The sequence below is a fragment of the Physeter macrocephalus genome, chromosome 9 (assembly GCF_002837175.3).
Source record: "Physeter macrocephalus isolate SW-GA chromosome 9, ASM283717v5, whole genome shotgun sequence".
Classification (NCBI taxonomy): domain Eukaryota; kingdom Metazoa; phylum Chordata; class Mammalia; order Artiodactyla; family Physeteridae; genus Physeter; species Physeter macrocephalus.
Genome location: NC_041222.1, coordinates 66,468,756 through 66,487,888, shown reverse-complemented (window position 1 = coordinate 66,487,888; position 19,133 = coordinate 66,468,756). Strand labels below are relative to the sequence as shown.

The window sequence follows — 19,133 nt, the reverse complement described above, 5'->3', positions numbered from 1 at the left end:
TGTGTGTGTGTGTGTGTGTGTGTGTGTGTGTGTGTGTGTGTGTGTGTGGATTTACACAGACATACATATATAAACATATATGTGTATATAAGTTGCATATAAATATTTAAAGGTAAAATACCTCATGTTTTTATACTGATATTACTATTATATATGCAGCATTCAGGGTTTTTTACTTAACCTTTTCTATATTACATCTGAATCTCCTTAGTTCCACACTGAGAATTCTAGTTTTCTAGAACAATAGGGATGATGGAATTAAACTATAATTACATATTTTCAGTGTCCTCTTTACATACAACAGTTTTAAACTAACAATGCTAATAATACTTTTATCACCAATTACTTGTACTGAAAATGGTGAAAAATGTTGATATATGCTATCCCCATTATCCCCCTCATTGTCAATCATTGTCTTCTGTCTAAATCATCACAACAGATGGGCATTGCATGCTATTTTCTCCCCCTTTTAATTCTCATTTAGTATAAGAATTATCTATTTAATGCTCTTCTCTTCTCCACTATGTGTCTCTCTAGTCATTTTGTTTTCCCAAAGCTTGTTCTTAAGTAGAATGTTTAGGAGAGTTTTAGAGGAACCATATTCTGTAAGATTTTGCCAGGTGATATTAATTTTACAATATACTTTATGAAGTCCTTTATACTGATACTTGAAGGACAATTTTCCTGGCTACAAAACCATGGTTCTCATGTTCCCTCCTTGAATAACTCAAGTATTTTACTCTATTATTTTGCATAAAAATTGCTATTGAAAAGTCTGGTGATAATCTCATTTTATTTCTCTTTCAAGTCACATTCTTAATTTTTTCCTCATTTTCTCTTAAGTGAAATAATTTTACTAGACTAGGTCTTGTTGAACATTATAGTCAATATTCTCAGGTGCACAGTGTGTCTTTTAATGTAAAGTTTAAACATTTAAAGAAAAGTTTCCTTAAAAGGTACATTTTCATAATTTTCTCTGATGCTTTTCTTAGGTTCTTTAGAAACTCTAGTATCTGTAGGCCTAATCTTTATTGATCTTCAATACTTATCACTTTCTCTTGCATCCTTTTTATCACTTCCTTCGTTACTTTACATTTTAAATTTCTTCTCATTTTTACTTTGTACTTCAATACTTTCAATATAAGGATGATATAAGGCTCTATATTCTTTTTTCTTAAAATAATTTGCTATGGAATTTAACCTTGATACTTTTCTGTTGTACATTTCTATTTGAATTTAATTTTCCCAAACAGAGAGAAAAATGGCTTGACTAAAAGTGTCTCTAACTTCCGAAAGCTCCCCCTTCTGTTATTTTAGGGTAGTGCTAAAAACTATGGTAAACTACTTTCTGAGATTTTCTCCTTTTTGTTCCCCTCCTCCACTTTTATTTGGACCTATTCTTGCCTGCCTTCCTGTGGTCCTTCTCCTGTTTAATTTTGACACCATCCTCAGTAGGAAAGGAGCCTTCAAGAGTTCACTGGAACGAGACTGCTTCAGAACTTTTAGGCCTTACTGCTAGTCATTACAGTTAGACCCTCTTGGAAGATAAAATATCCAATTGTTTTGGGTGGGACCAAATCAGAACACTGCAACTACTGTGTTTATTACCTTTCTCTGAGTAATTAACCAGATTAAAAATAAAACATTTCAATATCAAAATGTATTTACATACACCTGAAATTAACACATTATAAATCAACTATACTCCAATTACAATTTTTAAAAAGAAATAAATTGAAAAAAATGTATTTACAGGAAAGTAGTTGGTTTTTTTTTTTTCTTGTATCAAAAGCAGAAAATGAAAAAGCCCAGATTTATTTTCTTTCACTGCACATTTTTCCTGACTTCAGCTTTCTTGCTTTAGGAAAAATTCGCACACACACAAAAAAAACCCTCGAAATGAAGACAATCTTGGAGGAGACTCTGAGCAAAGATCACAATGTTTCTTTAGATATTCAAACCCATCCAAGGTTGTCAAAATTAGATGAGCTGCTGTTGTTGCCTAATACTAACTTCGAAAGTGAAAAGAAGGCCGAAAGACGAGGTTCTGTAATTACAGTCTAAGAAGTCTAAATTCCCAAAAAGTAGGAGGTAAATTTGATATTCATGGTCAGAACATTTTTGAAATATGTTCTTGCAGCTGTGACATTTGGAAAAACAATTATAAATTCAGCAGCAATGAAAAGAAAAATGCATACATAGAACGGTCCTGCTGCAAAAAAGCATAATTCCTGTAAAATACTAATATTGTAAACAAACTCAGTTTTTTCTTACATATGTGTACTATATAATCTGCTAATGAACACACTTGTCATGACTTTATTTTTCAAGACATTGTTTGGATGTGCTATGCTTTATCTGAATATTTTATGCCATTTGATTATGCAGTATGTATGTATTGCAAAATGCCAAAATATGTATCAAAATGCATATGCTTGAAGCAAAGTCTGAATAATATTATGGAAGTGAGAGGATCACTATAGTGCTTTAGGACACATTTTCAATTAAGCAACCATTTGTTTAAAAACCAGGAGACCAAAATATTCATGTTTTATTCAAAATTAATATCTCCTTAAGGAAATCCTAAAATATCATGGAATTTTGCTCTTACTTCTTACTGTCCTTCCCCATAGGTTTGTTAAAAGTTAATGATGAAAACTCAGTAGTTGGGATTTTTGTTGCTAACCATCAGAAGTCTCTTGGAAGGGTGGACATGTTCACTTAGCAGGCATTGATTCTACAATAAATTAGAATGAATAAATCTTATTCAGGAAACATGAATGTTCATCTATATGAAGGCAAGCAATTCTTTCAGGATTCCAAATACCATCTGAAGATGCACACAGCATACATTGTACCTTCCCTCACATATACGTATTTGTATACATATATGTATTTGTTTACTTTTGCTCCCACACATAAATTCTTTACTAAGTATATATAAATAATTCACAAAAATGAATGCAATAGATATTATTTTTATGACAGCTTTATTAGTATATAATTCACATACCTACAATTCCCTATTTAAAGTGTGCTATTCAATGGTTTTTAATATATTCACAGAGTTGTGCCGTTATCACCACCATCAATTGTAGCGTATTCTATCACTTCAGAAAGAAACCCTGTACCACAGTAGCAGTCACTCTCCATTCCTCGTTACCCTCCTCACCCAGGCACCAAGCAACTACTAATCGATTTTCTGTGTCTATAGATTTGCCTATTCTGGACATTTTATCAAAATGTAATAATGCAGTAGGTGGTGTTTGTGTCTGGCTTCTTACATGTAGCATAATGTTTTCAAGGATTATCCATTTTATAGCTTCTAACAGTTCTTTATTCCTTTATTTTGTTCCTAAATAATATTCCATTTAATGGCTATATCATGCTTCATCAATCCATTTATCAGTTCATGGACATTTGTGCTGATTGCACTTTTTGGCTATTGAGAATAATATTTACAGGAACATTTCTGTATATGTTTATGTGTGGACATGTGTTTTTATTTCTTTGGGGTTTATCTAGTAGAATTGCTGGGTCAGATGATAGCTCTATGTTTTACCTTTTGAACAACTGCCAAAATGTTTTCCAAACAAGGTAACATAGGCCTCATATAATGAGTTGGGAAGTATTCCTTCCTCTTCTATATTTTGGAAGAATTTGTGACAAAATGATCTTAATCACTTTTTAAATATGTGGCAGAGTTCATCAGTAAAGCCATTTGGCCCAGGTCTTCTTTAGGGGTAGGTTTTTTTGTTGTTCTTTGTTTTAAAAATCAATCTCTTTACTCCTATAGGTGTATTCAGATTTTCTATTTCTTCAAGTCACTTTCACTGTTTCTTGGCATTTGTCTATTTCACCAAAATGAACTAATTTTTTCTATTTTTTTGCAGCTTTAACGGCATCTCATAAGTATTAATAAGTTTTGTCATTTTTAGTTACCACAAAGTATTTTCTAATTTCCCGTATCCCATTAGTTGCTTAGGAATGTGGTATTCAATGTCCACATATTTATTAATTTCCCAAACTTCTTTCTGGGTTTGGGTTTCTAATTTAATTCCATTGTTATTAGAAAACATAGTTTGTATCATTTCAATCTCTTACATTTATTGAGTCTATTTCACGGCCTTGCATACTGTCTTTCATAGAGGATATTCCATGTGCTCTTGAGAAGAATATGTATTCCACTGTTGGATGGAATGTTCTATGGATGTTTGTTAGGTCTAATTGCTTTATACTGTTGTTCAAATCACCTATCTCTTTGTTGATCTTCTGCCTAGTAATTCTATCCATTACTGAAAGTATAACACCGAATTCTCCAACTATTGTTGAATTATCTATTTCTCTCTTCAATTTTGTATGTTCATGTTTCATGTAATTTAAAGCTCAGTTGTAAGGTGCATATATGTTTAAAATTGCCATATTTTCCTGATGGATTGACTCTTTTATTATTATAAAATGTTCTCTAACATTTTTATTGTTAAAAATCTATTTTGTCTTAAGTTAAATCTGACATCTGGGCCCTTTCCCAGGTAGTTTTCATTGTCTGATTTGTATTTCCTGTGTATTGATCTCACTGTCCTGTGTTTTTACATTTCTCAAAAATTTTTATTAAAACGTAGACCTTTTAGATAATATACTATAACAACTCTGAGTACTGATTCCCACCTCACCTCAGAGCTTGTTTTGTTGTTTTCATGTTTATTTATTTAGTGATTTGGCTGCACTATTTTTGTGAAATCTGTTTCTCCCTCAACGTGAAATCTGTTATCTTGCTATTCAGAGGCTCAGCCTTGGACATGTGCACAGTTACACTTGGATGTCAGTGTTTTCTTCAGGATTCTCTTTGTTTCTTCCCATGATCACTCTGTTAAACTGTCTGCCTCTGATGGTAGTATATCTAGGTGTTAGGCTTCACTAATGACAGTTGATTGCTCTATAATTTTTGACAATGCTTTGGAGCATACATTACTCCACAGACTGATCCAATTTAATTTGGGCCCCCTTGCAGGGGTAGTTTTTGAGGCAAGTCTTTGAGAGTTGTTCTCACCCCAGGAGGAACCTTCTTGGCTATATATTTTCCTGGATAAATGTTTTTTCATTAGCTGCATACCCTTAGGACAATTTCCACAGACATTAAATGGTTTCTTAAAGTAATTTTTACCAGTTTTAGTTTTGTAAGGGAGCGAGCCCATGGACTTTCTCACACTGCCATTTGAAAGTGGAAGTTGTACATTAATTTTTATAATAAAACATTCTCAATTTTTTGCACTCTAATTGTTATAAGAAAATTTACAGTCAACAAGTTTATTCTAGGGGTGGGACTTAAGAACACATGCAGAAGTATTAGTCCTTAAATGTCCAGGATAACTAAATATCTAACAATTGAGGTTCCCTACTCCATGGTGTTTCTCCAGAACACTCTATTGTTAAGCTCTATCCATTTACCTCATCTTGTATTTTCCTATGATCTTTCCCACTACTGAAAACACAAACTATCTTAAGTCAGATACATAGTATGAAACTTGTAATAATTTAGGGAGGATGGCACTAAGGGATAAAGGGGCAGCAAGGCCAACCACTCCTTCCTCTAATTCATATTTCTCAGGAGATAGGCTTGTTCAAAAAGTATGATTATATACTAGAATTACTAGATCTAAGCTCCCAGAAATAACAACTGCAAAAATATTGGAGATGGAGCAATGTAGAGTATAGAGAGATAACCCATGAAAAATGTCAATACATCTGATAACATGAAAAGCAACTTAAGGAGTGGTAAGTATAGATGCAGGAAGAAGAAAGCCACAGCCTAGATTAAACACAGCTAATGAGGTATCCAAAATGTTTTGTAGGGTACAAGAAAGCCTGTATGTATGACAGAATATAAGAGGGAAATATTGGTCCAAATATCTGGGTTAATTGAAATCCAGGACATGGAAAGCTTACATCCCAGTCAAATCTCTTATTCTTCCACATCATTAAATGTTTTAGGTATTCCAAATAATTAGTTCCATTTCTTTAGAGGAGAACCCTTAAACTTTTGTCTGGGATAGAAACACCAATGTTTACACTCAAAACCAATAATATCTTTCCTTTCCCTTTATTCAATATTGCTTACATTTATTTTAACTAGAAATTTTTATTTAACCTTAGTGGTTAAACTCATACAATCAAGTCAAATTCTATCCCCGAGCTGTGAAGGACCTACTCAAATTACTTAACTTTTGTCTGCCTTAGCATCAGTGCATGTTAAATGGAGATAATAATAGGACAACATGATATAACAATTAGTTAAATAACATAATCTACATAAAGTATCACTGTTATGAATTTTATAATTTCCATGATAATTAATTTTAGAAATCAAAATTACATCTATTTTCAGACTTTGATCTATTTTGATAATAGGAGTGTTAGAAATCAGGAAGCCCTCATATTCTGAATTGAAAAGGAAGTAAAGAGCACTGAGAAGGAAAAATATAAACAGGTTTTAGACATAATGGTTATATTTAGGAATATACCAATGTGAGAACAATATCTACCATTAATTAATAATTTTTGTGCTCATACAGAGGGTCCTTTGAATTGAGAAAATTACCTGTCCCTGTGTTAAATAACAGCAGTATTAGGCATAGTTTCCTATGTTAGACAATACTGAGGACAAGTGAAAATAACTGATCTGCTTGCTCCAGGAAATAGGACTGTGAGCCAATTAAAACAGTGTACTTTTCAAGACTAAGAGTTTGTTCATCACGACATGCTTCAAGATCCTTGATTTGCTATGCTGGCAAATCCTAAGCTATTATGTCAAAAATTTTGACCAACCCTAACCAGTAACCTTCCTTGCAAGATCTACCTTAAAATAATCAAGTCCAGGCCCTAAAACCCTATACATGTTTTCCTCTGAAACCTTCCTCTAAGGCACTATTGAGACTCAAGATGGGTTCTTCCTTAAGGGAGTAGGTCTAATAAATATTTTTGATGAAAAGGTTTTTGTGGTGGTCTCTTCGGGAGACAAAACATGACAGCATCTTTCATGGATACAAATGTACATATCAGTGGGACTCAGGCTGGCTAAATGATATAGAAGAAATTTAATTTATTAGATAATTTGACCTTATGAATTAGTCTTATTTAATTTTCAAATATTTTTAATATTTTAAAAAATTATTCTTTTAAAATTGTTATTCACTATAATTTAAATTTAGATATTCTAACCTTTATTAATAAAAAAGATTTACTCTTGTAAATGTAGAGTTTTATTAACTATATAACTATACAAATTTACAACTAAAATGTAGGATTTGTAATAAAATTTAAGTTACATCTTAAGGATTTTCCTAATGACTACATAAGGAATCTGGTTGAATTTAACACCCACACTCAACATATCTATGCCTACATATTCTACCTAATGATTAGGGTTGTGAGAACATATTTATTATAATTTTCCAAGTGACAGTTGGTAAATGTTGTTAAATACCTCAAAGGTATTTAAATTATCACCTCTTGATTTCAGAAAACACTCAATTTCTTATTACAACTTTCCTCATGAATGTTACACTGTAATAATTATATTCTCCTTCTATGCCCTGTACTTCGTTTACAAAAGAGCATAACAATATTATATGAGTTGAAATTCTAATACAGACCGATAATATAGGAGTGAAAAATATATCTTTTTAAAGAAGATTCAAGAATACACTGTTAATGACTGAATAGAAGAACAAATCACAATTAAAATTTGAACTGAGAAATACTTTTAAGTATAGTTTCAATAATACTAAGTTTATGGAACAATTAAAATTAAATTATTTTGGCTGAAGAACTAATAATTCATTCATTATGTCTCTCACTGTAGATGTTATGATATAATATAAATCTTCTTAGCAAAACCTGTATCTATAATCAAAGCAATCTTTAGTACTTTTGCTTTATCATATATTCTAAATTAAATGGGATCTACATTAAAGAAGTTTCTCTCTATTAAATATATAAATGAAGCAACTGAATTATAAGTAGAGCATAGAAAACACACAGAATACTTTTCAAAGGTACAATTCAAAATTCAAAATTAAACCCAAAGCCTTGAACTTTGGTTTCATTAAAGCACCATTAAACAAATGACTGTAAAAGCGACTGCCTATTATCATTCTGGGAAGCAATAAATTCCAGTACATGTAAAGAGATGATTTGTTGTTGGTATTTTGTTCTTGTTCTCTTCAAAAGTCAGATTGGTGTCTTTAGATATCAACATTGTCCCTGGTCTCATAAGCTTTTACCAAACAGAGCATATCATAAGCTCTGAGGTTTGATATTCAGTGATTATTATAGCTGCATATATGTGGAAATGCTCTTTCAAGGTTTTTTATTTCCTATTTGCCACACTTCATACCACAGAGTAGTACCTAAAAGTTAAATGCATTTTCTTGAAATGAGCCACATGATAAAACATTGCAGAAGAAGAAGGCAATAGGGTACAGTGCAAGTGTGCTGTGAAAATGACTAAACCAGATGTCAGCAATGCTTGAGCTCAGTTGTGGATGTGTTAATTTTCCCCTAGATCTGCTCAGGAAGCTGGCAGGCAGAAACCCTTGCCTCACAGATCAGGGAAATAGCTCAGAGAAGGCTCAGAGGCAGAAAATGCAACTGACAGTGGAAACTCATTGAAACCTTTTTTTTTTTTTTTTTTTAAGAGAAAGAGAGATTGTTTTTAAGTAGTTTTTTTTTTTTTTTTTACTGTTGTTGTTTGTTTAAAAGAAGACTTTACTACTAATAACTTCAAGATGTAGAATGCAATGGAATAGAATAGGATTTATTGAACTCTGGTTTACCTTATTGAACTAATTAACCGCTATTCTTTATTGGATGGATCAAAAAGAAGAATGAGAGGTTGAGTTAGTGAACAATATTCTCTGAGTCGATGGCAAAACTAAGAGTTCAACTCATGTACTTAGATTTTATATACAGTGTTTTTCTCCTAAATCAAAATGAAATATTTCAATGAATACTCAGCATTCACTCTTGCAATAGTTTGTTAAGAATGTAAAACATTTCTGGGCCACTATCATCATAACTCCTTATAACTGATGATATTTTGGTTTAGAATTAACTTGTTTTGCAATTTATGGAATCAAAATTGAATTTAAAAACTCATCCTTTCTAATGTATTTTTCCTATAAATATTCACTTAGAAATGTCCCAGAGTCTGCTAGTTGTTCATCAATATCTATTCACCCCATCTCCTCTAATAACAAAACTATGGAATTTTAGCTGTACATCTGGCTGCCCAAAATACTTTATTTTACATCTCTTGCAGTCAAGTTTGGTCATATGACTAATGGCCACTGATATATATTAGAAGTGGTAATTGCATTTCACAAAATGGTGGTAATTGCATTTCACAAAATGCCCTTAAATGGAGTGCATACGGTCTCTTCTCTTTCCTCCTTTCTCCTGACTAGAATACAGACATGGTAGTTGGAGAGCTGGAGCTGGAGCTAAAGCAGCTATATTGAAGCTTAAGGCTCTGAAAATAAGAAACCCATAATCTAACGGTGGGAGTGTCCTACCAGCCCTGGACATGTATGGGGGACTTCTATGAGAGCAAAACAAGTTTTTGTTTTGTTTAAGTTACTGCTACTTTGGATTCTATAATTGTCAGTCAAACTGTTTTAAGTTCTTTCTCTGTACCAGGAACTGTTGTAGGCAGTAGAGGAAAAAAAATTTCCCTGCTTTCACGGAACTTATATTCTGGTACAGGCTAATAAAAAAAGGCTTAAAGGACGCATGATCCAAGATGGAGGATTTTCTCTTTTATATAAGGAGGCCAACAAACTTCTATGATAAGGTGACATTTAAGCAAAAACCTTAAGGAAGTACAGAAGTGAATCATGTAGAAACCTGGGGAACACAAAAATTTAAATCCTGAGGTAGGAGCTTATTTCCCCTGGAAGGCTGGAGTATCAGCAAGCAGGTCAGTGTAGCAGAAGCAGAAAGAGTCATAGAGAGAATGGTAGAGAATATAAAACCTCATAGGCCGTTAAAAAATATGGCTTTTACTTTGGTTGGGATGAAAGGCTATTGGGTCTTGTACAGAGAAGTAACATATTCTGGCATATAAACAAGGGTCACTCTGATAATGGGTTAACCTGACTAAAAGGAAGTTGCAGTCGTGGCAGATGTCAAAAGGATATGTAAAAATACTTGATCCCCTAGTACAATATTCCGGGGAAAGACCAGAGAATGTGATGAATTTTTCAGAATATAATCCATGATTTGCACATATGAATTGCTATGATCCATATACAGGGATTTTATATTCAGCAATATGTGTGCTACTTACTTTTAATCTTCACAACAATCTTAAGATACTATGATTCCTCATTTTATATGTGAGGACAAAGTGAACAGAAGATTCCCAAGGTTACATATAAAATAATTCGCAGAGACAGTTTTTACACTTGGAAAATCTGAGTCCAAATCTGCTTGCCTTTTTCTCTACTCTCTTAATCATTATGCAGTATTGCCTTACAATTAGATTATCCTACAGCATATATAAAGAAAGAAAACACCTTTGGAGTGACTTCTCAATTAATAAGGAAAGAAATCATATCATAGAATCGATAAAGCATATCAGACAATTCACATATTAACCATATTACTTTAATGTATTTTTGTGTCACCAGAATAAAGGTGTATTTTTGTGATTTAATTTCATTAAACTTGTGGTAAATAAATGGAGTAGTCCAAGGAGGGTTAAAGAGTCCCAAATTCATAGTAGTTAATAAAACCCTTTGGGGGTTTGTTTATTTCTAACTGGTGGAGAATTAATTTGTCATGCTCCAGGGGGTGCCAAGCTCCAGTTAACACTCCGTGTGTGGTTAGCACATTTGTAATGGATTGGCTATTTAATATGATAAAATCAAGAGGCTCAGGGCCCTATACTAACAATTGCTGGGTCTACAATTTCTGGGCCTCATGTTAAGCCAGAAGTAGACACAAGCACCTAGCTAGCTCATTAGTTGCGTATTGAAGACTGGAACGTCATCCCTGGCCATTCTCTACTTCAAATATATCCAAAAAAGCATCTTGATTAGATCACCTCCAAGGGTGCTTCCTGATTATAAGGCAACAGGCAAAACTTTTTTTTTTCCCTGAAAATTTTAAGTTCAAATTCTTAAACCATATACTTAATGGCATTCACATTTACACACAATGGTATCTGCTAGTTTCATCCAACTGTTGGTCAACTTAGTAAACAAATAATCAAATTACAACTAACTATATCATAAAGCAGTCAGATTTTTTTATCTTATTATGTTACCAGTATATTGTCATGTACTGATCAAAGAAATATTTTGATTGAGCTCTGGTTTGGATTATTTAACAATAATTTTGACTCAGGTTTTTGAAAGGAAGAACAGAGTTTCAATTTTCAATCAGTGCCTTATTAACGTAATAAAAGTAAAGCTTCTTTTTAAATTGCAAGGTCACTTCCATCATCGTTACTATCTCCTAGCCTTTGTATTTAATATGACAATGCTTGTAATCTAGGGCAAAAATGGAGATTTAAAATGGAGAAATAACTGTAAATGTGGCAAAGTGCGATATTAATAAAATAAAATGGTGAGAAGGCACTGGAAACTGCAGTGAGGTAAGTGAAGTATTAATAAAGAGAATTGTGCCGAGTGCAATAATTACTAGTCATATCATGGCACAATTTCCCTTTAGTGTTAACTGCAGTCCAGTCATTTTTTTTCTCCAGGACTGTGGGGATGGGACTGGAAAACTAGTACACTATGCAATGGAAGCACTCATTTATAAAGGTTTTATTTCATTTAATATAGTAAAATTCACGTATTCCTATTTTAGAGAAAGATCTGGAATTCTAGTGAGTGTGCCAAAAGGTAACTTTCACAAATAAGAATAAATTACTATTTTGAAAGATTGAATTTTACTTTATTCATTATCTCAGTCCATCAGTGCCTTAGATGATCATACCTATTGACCATCATTTTTTTTTTTTTTTTTATCCTATGATCCTTCTCCCCATCATTGCCCATTCTGGTCCTGTACTTTAAAAATAGGTTTAGGGTCATTTCATTTCAACTTGGAACCATTTTTTAAAGGAAAACTCTGAGAGGAAGCAACAAGAATAGACATTCTCTCCTCCCTATCATCTGCTGGAGTACACAGTACTATTTTTAAGAGACTGGAAAAGACGTTCATTGCTCCAGCTATCACGGGTCTCTGTGAAGAATATGGGCAAATAACAGGGCAGCAAGAGAAAAGATTAAGAAAGCTGAGAGGGAGACTTAAAGTAGCCAAGCTTTTTCTTCCATTCTGTTAAATGATATCGCCTCACTTATGATGTCAAAAAAGCAAGTAGTCACTGTTGTTGTCCTTTTTTTTTTCCTTTAAAGAGAAGGACACGTGAAACTTTTTCTATTTAAAAGCATGCATTACAGAAAGGAATAGAATACTAACAACAAAGCATCCAATAAAACCTTTCATTGAATAATGAAAGAAGGATGATATCAATATGTTTTTTATCTGGTTGAGAAATTTCTCTCTAACAGTCTTTTGGTGCCCAGAGTTCTAATGGGCTTATGACTACTAATGGCTTTCTAATCTCATAGTCTGTAATGTTAGAGCTTTAAATCTATTTACTTCAATTTCCTGACATGCATCAGAGACAAAGAGGGTATTTACTGGCTTTGTGTGCTTTGTATTACATTTTTTATTACATTAAAATGTGCCCAGACTTTTGCACCAGCAACTCAACTGGATGGTTTTGGGGGAAGGGTGAATAGAAAGAGAAAAGTCATCAAATATATAATTTTAGAACTATCATGAAAGATATAAAGGTTTATGTTAGACTCATAGTGTGTAAGTAGTTTTGTAAACCTAGAAAAACTGGCCAATGTTTTCAGCTTGTAAGTTTGGAATCAGTCAGATATAACAAACATAGTTCTCCTCTATTTCATTTATATTAGATTATATTTACATTATCTTCTGTGATTTATTTCAGAAACCTTTATGGTTCAAGCTCTTGCTTTATTTTCACCTGAGTTACATTCTGTATCTATAGCTAATATAGTTTTATTTTCTCCTAGTAGAGTGCTGCAGAGGAGGGTCACTTAGGATACCCTAGATAATTCACTGAGTTTCTCTTGTTTTGATTTTCCTCGGATGTAAAATTAAAAGGTTAGAATAAGTGTTTTCTTACCTCAAATCTTCTTAAAAGCAGATCATGTATGTCAAAATGTCTCTGTAAATGTCCACTTTTTAGGGAGAACAAAGCACGGTCTACACTGGACAAAATATGGAGAAGTAAAGCAAGTAAGAGAATCATAAATGCCAAATAATAGCATATGCTTTAAAAATTATATTTATCCAATTCTATTTACCAGCAACTTCTCTCAAAAAATTGCACTGTGAAACAACTCCTTAAACATGTATCATTTATTTTCAAAACAACCATAATAAAGTCCACCTTTTACAGTTAGAGATAAATAAAAAGAAGATAAACTAAAATTGGGATTTAAAAAATTTCAAAATATATATTCAAATATTAACTCATTTATTGAGCCAGTTATCAGTAACCAATTTGTCCTTCTTCACTCTTTCCCTATACTTTGCGTATGCTTTTCTCATGGTGCATAATACATTATTTTTAAAAGTTTTGATTGTGTAATATATCATCATGTCCTATGACTTACACATTATTTTACAAGTTGGTACTAACCAATAGTGCTTGGCATCCAGTACAGTCTCAGTCATTTTGGTTGACTGAGCCACTAAATCATGAACACAAGTCTATTTCATATTATAAATGATAAAAATGTAAAATCATGATATATTTTGTAATTAGATAAGCCAACAAATGTATTTGTAAAAGATTTTTAACACCAAGTACTGAAAACACGCAACATTTCTCATTGTCTTTCCATTAATCATAAATTTAATCAGAAAGGAAAGGAGGAAAAGAAAGGAAAGGAAAGAAAAGAAAGGCAAGGCAAGGTAGGGCAAGGCAAAAGCTGGAGAGTTGCAAGGGATATTTATACTGTCACAACCTAGAGAGGTATACATCATTTTCTCTCAAAATTTACTTGCCAGAACTAGTCCAATGGCCCTGCTCAAACAAGAAGGTTGAGGAATGTGGGAGAACACATGGATACTCAGGGGACATTAACTGTTTTTTGCCACAGGAGAGAATAATGAGACTAGCCCATCCAAGAAGCTACTCAAGGTTACTTGAACGGATGGTTCTAATAAGCTGGGAAAGTTTAATGTAAAGTGGAGAAATACTACCGTCTAACAGGCCAGTCTGACCTATACCTTGAAAAAAAATGTAAAGGCAACTCTAAATATGACGTAAGGCAAAGGGACACAGTCAACATTAGTCTTGATGAGCAGAGTAGTGATGGCAACTATATTATTTATAACAAATTGTTATACAGATGATGTGGCAGTGGTTAAAAACACTGATACTGGAGCTAGAATATGTGGCTTCAGTCTTAATTCCTCCACCTACTAGTTGTGATTTAGAACAAGGTTTAACATCTCTGTAAATCAGTATCTTCATCTACAATTGTAAAAATTAGATGAACCTAACTCACAGAGTTATGGTGAACATAAAAAAAATGATATTTGTGGAAATATTAGATAGTGCCTGGCACATAAACATAATAAATTTGTGTTTGTAAAACAACTAAAAAATTTTTGAAACCACTTTATTGATTTTATTGACATATCCTAAGTAGTTTTGAGGAAGCATTCTAAAAATTAAGAAATGATTTGGCTTTTATTTAAAAACAAAACAAAACAGGTGGAGATCAAGGTGGCAGAGTAGAAGGACATGAAGCTCTCTTCCCCCTACAAACACATCAAAAATACATCTACATGTGAAACAATTCTTACAGAAAACCAAGTGAAAGCTGTCATAAGATCTCTTATACAACCAAAGCTGTAAGAAAGATCCCCACATAATAGGGAAGGACAAAAAGAGAAAAAAAAAAGAAAAAAAATCAGGACAGGACTTATGCCCCTGGGAGGGAGTTGTGAGAGAGAGGAAAGTTTCCCTTGTCCTGGGAACCCCTTTGCCACTGGCTGGGAGGTGTGCCAGGACAGAGAGCTGGAGTGTCCTGGACTTTGCTTGAGAGGACTGTGTGCAGTGCTGGCTTGCTAAAAAACAGGGCAGAGAGAGACCAGCACTAACAGCTGCCACATCACCACACATCCCAGCTCAAAATACATGCCTGCTAGTACATGCAGTGGTTAGGTGCTGAAACTCGGGCTTTAGTTGATAGACCCAAGGAGATGACTCAGTTTAGCTGTACAGAGGAAGCCTGAAGGGCCTGATGTGTGGTCTGGGCCTCCACTGTTAGCTTGCACATGCTGGAGGCAGGGCTAACATCTGAGCTAGTTATCAGTGCTCCCTCAGTGGGGGAAGGTCCAGGGGCTGCTCCGGCAGCAGCAGACATTGTTGGCATACACACTGGAGGAGGGTGGTGTCACAGAATTGCAGGTCCCCAGTATACAGCCAATGGGGAATAATATACAGCTGCTCTTATCCCAGTGGAAGCACACCGTCCCGCCTACCTCCACTGCAGCTTAGACTCTGATCTGGGGGCTTCTACTCCAACAACTGAGGAGCACACCCTGCTCCCAATAGAGCTGTGACAGCCACAGAGCAAAGAGAAGGTCCCACTCAACATCCAGCACAGGCTTTGGTCACCAGAACACCAAACACACCCTCTATCAAAGGGACAACGTCTAACACACTCTGAGGAAGATGTGACAGGCATCCATACCAAAAACAGCCATCACACCAAAAATGTTGGACAATCTACACATGGATGCTCCCACATAAAATCAGCCCTTCAAGACCACAGTAGATAACCGTTTCTCCTAAGTTCAAAGTCACAGAAATTTAAGTAAAATGAAAAAGCAGAGAAACTACTCCCAATTAAAAGAACAAGAGAAATTCCCTGAAAGAACAATGAAACAGACCTCTCCAGTCTACCAGATCCTTAGGTCAAAGAGGTGGTAATAAAAATGCTAAAGGAGTTAAAGAAGATTATCAGTAGAAATGCAGATCACTGTAGCAAGGAGCTAGAAACTATAAAGAGGAATCAATCAAATTAGCCAATTCAATTGCTGAGATAAAAGCCAAGCTAAAGGCAATAAATAGCAGACTAAATATGCAGAGGAATGAATAAGTAATCTGGAAGATAGAATAATGAAAATCACCCAATCAGAACAGCAGACAGAAAGACAACTGAAGAAAAAAATGAAAGCAACATTTGAGATCTATGGGATAACATAAAGCATGCCAACCTACACATAACAGGGGTTCCAGAAGAAGAAAGAGGAAAGGGGATCAAAAATGTATTTAAAGAAATTACAGCTGAAAACTTTCCAACTAAAGAAGGAAACAGATACCCAGGTACAGAAAGCACAGAGGATCCCAAACAAGATGAACCCAAACAGGCCCATACCAAAACATATCATAATTAAAATGTCAAAAATTAAAGATAAAGAGAGGATTCTAAAGGCAGCAAAAGAAAAACAAAAAGTCAGTTACAAGGGAACCCCCATTAGGTTATCAGCTGATTTCTCTACAGAAACTTTGCAGGCCAGAAGGGAGTGGCAAGATATATTCAAAGTCCTGAAAAGGAAAAACCTGCAACCTAGGGTACTCTGCTCAGAAAGATTATCATTAGAATAAAAGGAGGAACTAAAAATTTCTCCGACAAGCAAAAACTAAAAAAATACAGCAATACTAAAGCTATCCAAAAAGAAATATTGAAAGATCTTCTCTGAATAGAAAAGAAGAATCTATAGGAAAGGGGAAAACATAGTAGGAAAGGCAAATATATAAAAGACTGAAGATCACTTAAATAAGCTAGTACACAGATCAAAAAATAATTTAAAATGTTGTAAAAGTGATTACAACTACAATGAACAGCAAAAGGATACACATGAAGGTGTAAAATAGGACATCAAAATTACAGACTGTGGGGGGAGGGGAATAAAAATGTATAACATTGAGTTTGTTTTGTTTAGTTTTTTGTTTTGTTTTTTTTTTTGCCCCACCACGTGGCTTGCTGTAGTTCCCCAGCCAGGGATTGAACCCCAACTACAGCAGTGAAAGTGCTGAGTCTTAACCACTAGACCACTAGGGAACTCCCAAGTGTATATCATTTAGAGTGTGTTTGAACTTACATGACTATCAGTCTAAAGCAAGTAGATAGAGTTATGGATTAACATACTTGAAAACCAGGGTAGCCAGAAATCAAAAAACATAAAATAGATTCACAATAATCAAAAAGAAAGGAACTCAAGTATAATACAAAAGAAAACCATTGAACCATAAAAGGAAAAACAAAAAAGAACGAAGGAACAAAGAGGAACTGTAAAATCAACTGGAAAACATGGTTTAAAATGGTAATAAATACATCCTTATCAATAATTATTTTAAATGTCAATAGACTAAAAGCTCCAATTAAAAGATATAGAGTGGCAAATTGGATTAAAAAAACAAGAACCTATGATATGTTGCCTACCTGAGACTCACTTTAGGGCAAAAGATACAAAAAGATTTAAAGCGAGGGAATGGAAAAAGATATTTCATGCAAATGGAAATGACAAGAAAGTAGGGGTAGCAATACTCATATCAGACAAAATAGACTTTAAAACAAAGTCCATAAAGAAAGAGAAAGAAGGACACTATATAAAGATAAAGGGATCAATACATGATGAGGATATTACAATCATTAACATATATGCACCCAATATAGGAGCACTCAAATATATAAAACAAATACTAACAGACATATAGAGAGAAAGTGACAGGAATACAATAAGAGCAGCAGACCTTAACACCTCACTGACATCAATGGAAAGATCTTCCAGACAGAAAATCAATAAGGCAACAGAGATCCTAAATGACAAAACAGAACAGTGGACTTAATTGATATCTACAGGACACTACATCCAAAAAAACCCAGATACACGTTCTTTCCAAGCACACATGGGACATTCTCTAGGATAGACCACATATTAGGACACAAACAAGCCTCAACAAATTTAAGAGGATAGAAATTATTTCAAGCATCTTTTATGACCACAATGGTATGAAACTAGAAATCAACCACAGAAAGAAAAATGAGAAAAAATAATGATTACACGGAGACTAATCAACATGCTACTAAAAAACCAATTGGTCAACAATGAAATCAAAGAGGAAATAAGAAAATACCTCAAGACAAATGACAATGAAAACACAACCTTACAAAATCTATGGGATGCAGCATAAGAAGTTCCAAGAGGGCAGTTCATAGTGATACAGGCCTTCCTCAAGAAACAAGAAAAATATCAAATAAACAACCTAACCTACCACCTACAAGAATTAGAAAAGAAGAACAACTAAAACCTAAAAGTCAGCAGAATAAAAGAAATAATAAAGATCAGAGAGGAAATAAATAAAATGGAGATAAAAAAATAGAAAAGATCAATAAACTTATGAGCTGGTTTATTGAAAAGTTAAACAAAATCAACACACCTCTAGATAAACAAAATCAACACACCTTTCACACACAAAAAAGAAAGGACCCAAATAAACAAAATAAGAAATGAACTAGGAGAAATAACCAACACTGCAGAAATACAAAAATAAGAAAATACTAGGAAATATATGCCAACAAATTAGACAACCTAGAAGAAATGGACACGTTTCTCGAAACATACAGCCTGCCAAAACTGAGTCAATAAGACATTGATAATTTGAACAGATTGATCACTAGAAGTGAAACAGAATCTGTAATTTTAAAAAAATGGATGCAAACAAAAGTCCAGGACCTGATGGCTTCACTGGGGAATTCTACCAAACATGTAAAGAAGAACTTGTACCTATCTTTCTCAAACTCTTCAAAAGAATGAAGAGGAGGGAACACTCCTAATGTCATTTCATAAAGCCACCATCACCCTGACACCAAAACCAGACAAAGACACTACTGAAATAGAAAATTACAGGCCAATATCTTTGATAAATATAGATGCAAAAATCCGCAACAAAATATTAGCAGAACAAATCCAACTATACATAAAAAGGATCTTACACCACG

General features: G+C 33.8%; 1 long non-coding RNA gene across 1 annotated transcript in view; it reads right to left on the bottom strand.

The window, feature by feature from the left end:
* LOC102976312 (uncharacterized) overlaps window positions 1-19,133 on the bottom strand; it is a 487,722-nt gene that overhangs the window by 391,693 nt on the left and 76,896 nt on the right. Inside the window, exon 2 of the long non-coding RNA XR_008618254.1 lies at window positions 13,232-13,316. This is a non-coding gene — a long non-coding RNA (uncharacterized lncRNA). The remainder of the gene's footprint in view (window positions 1-13,231; window positions 13,317-19,133) is intronic.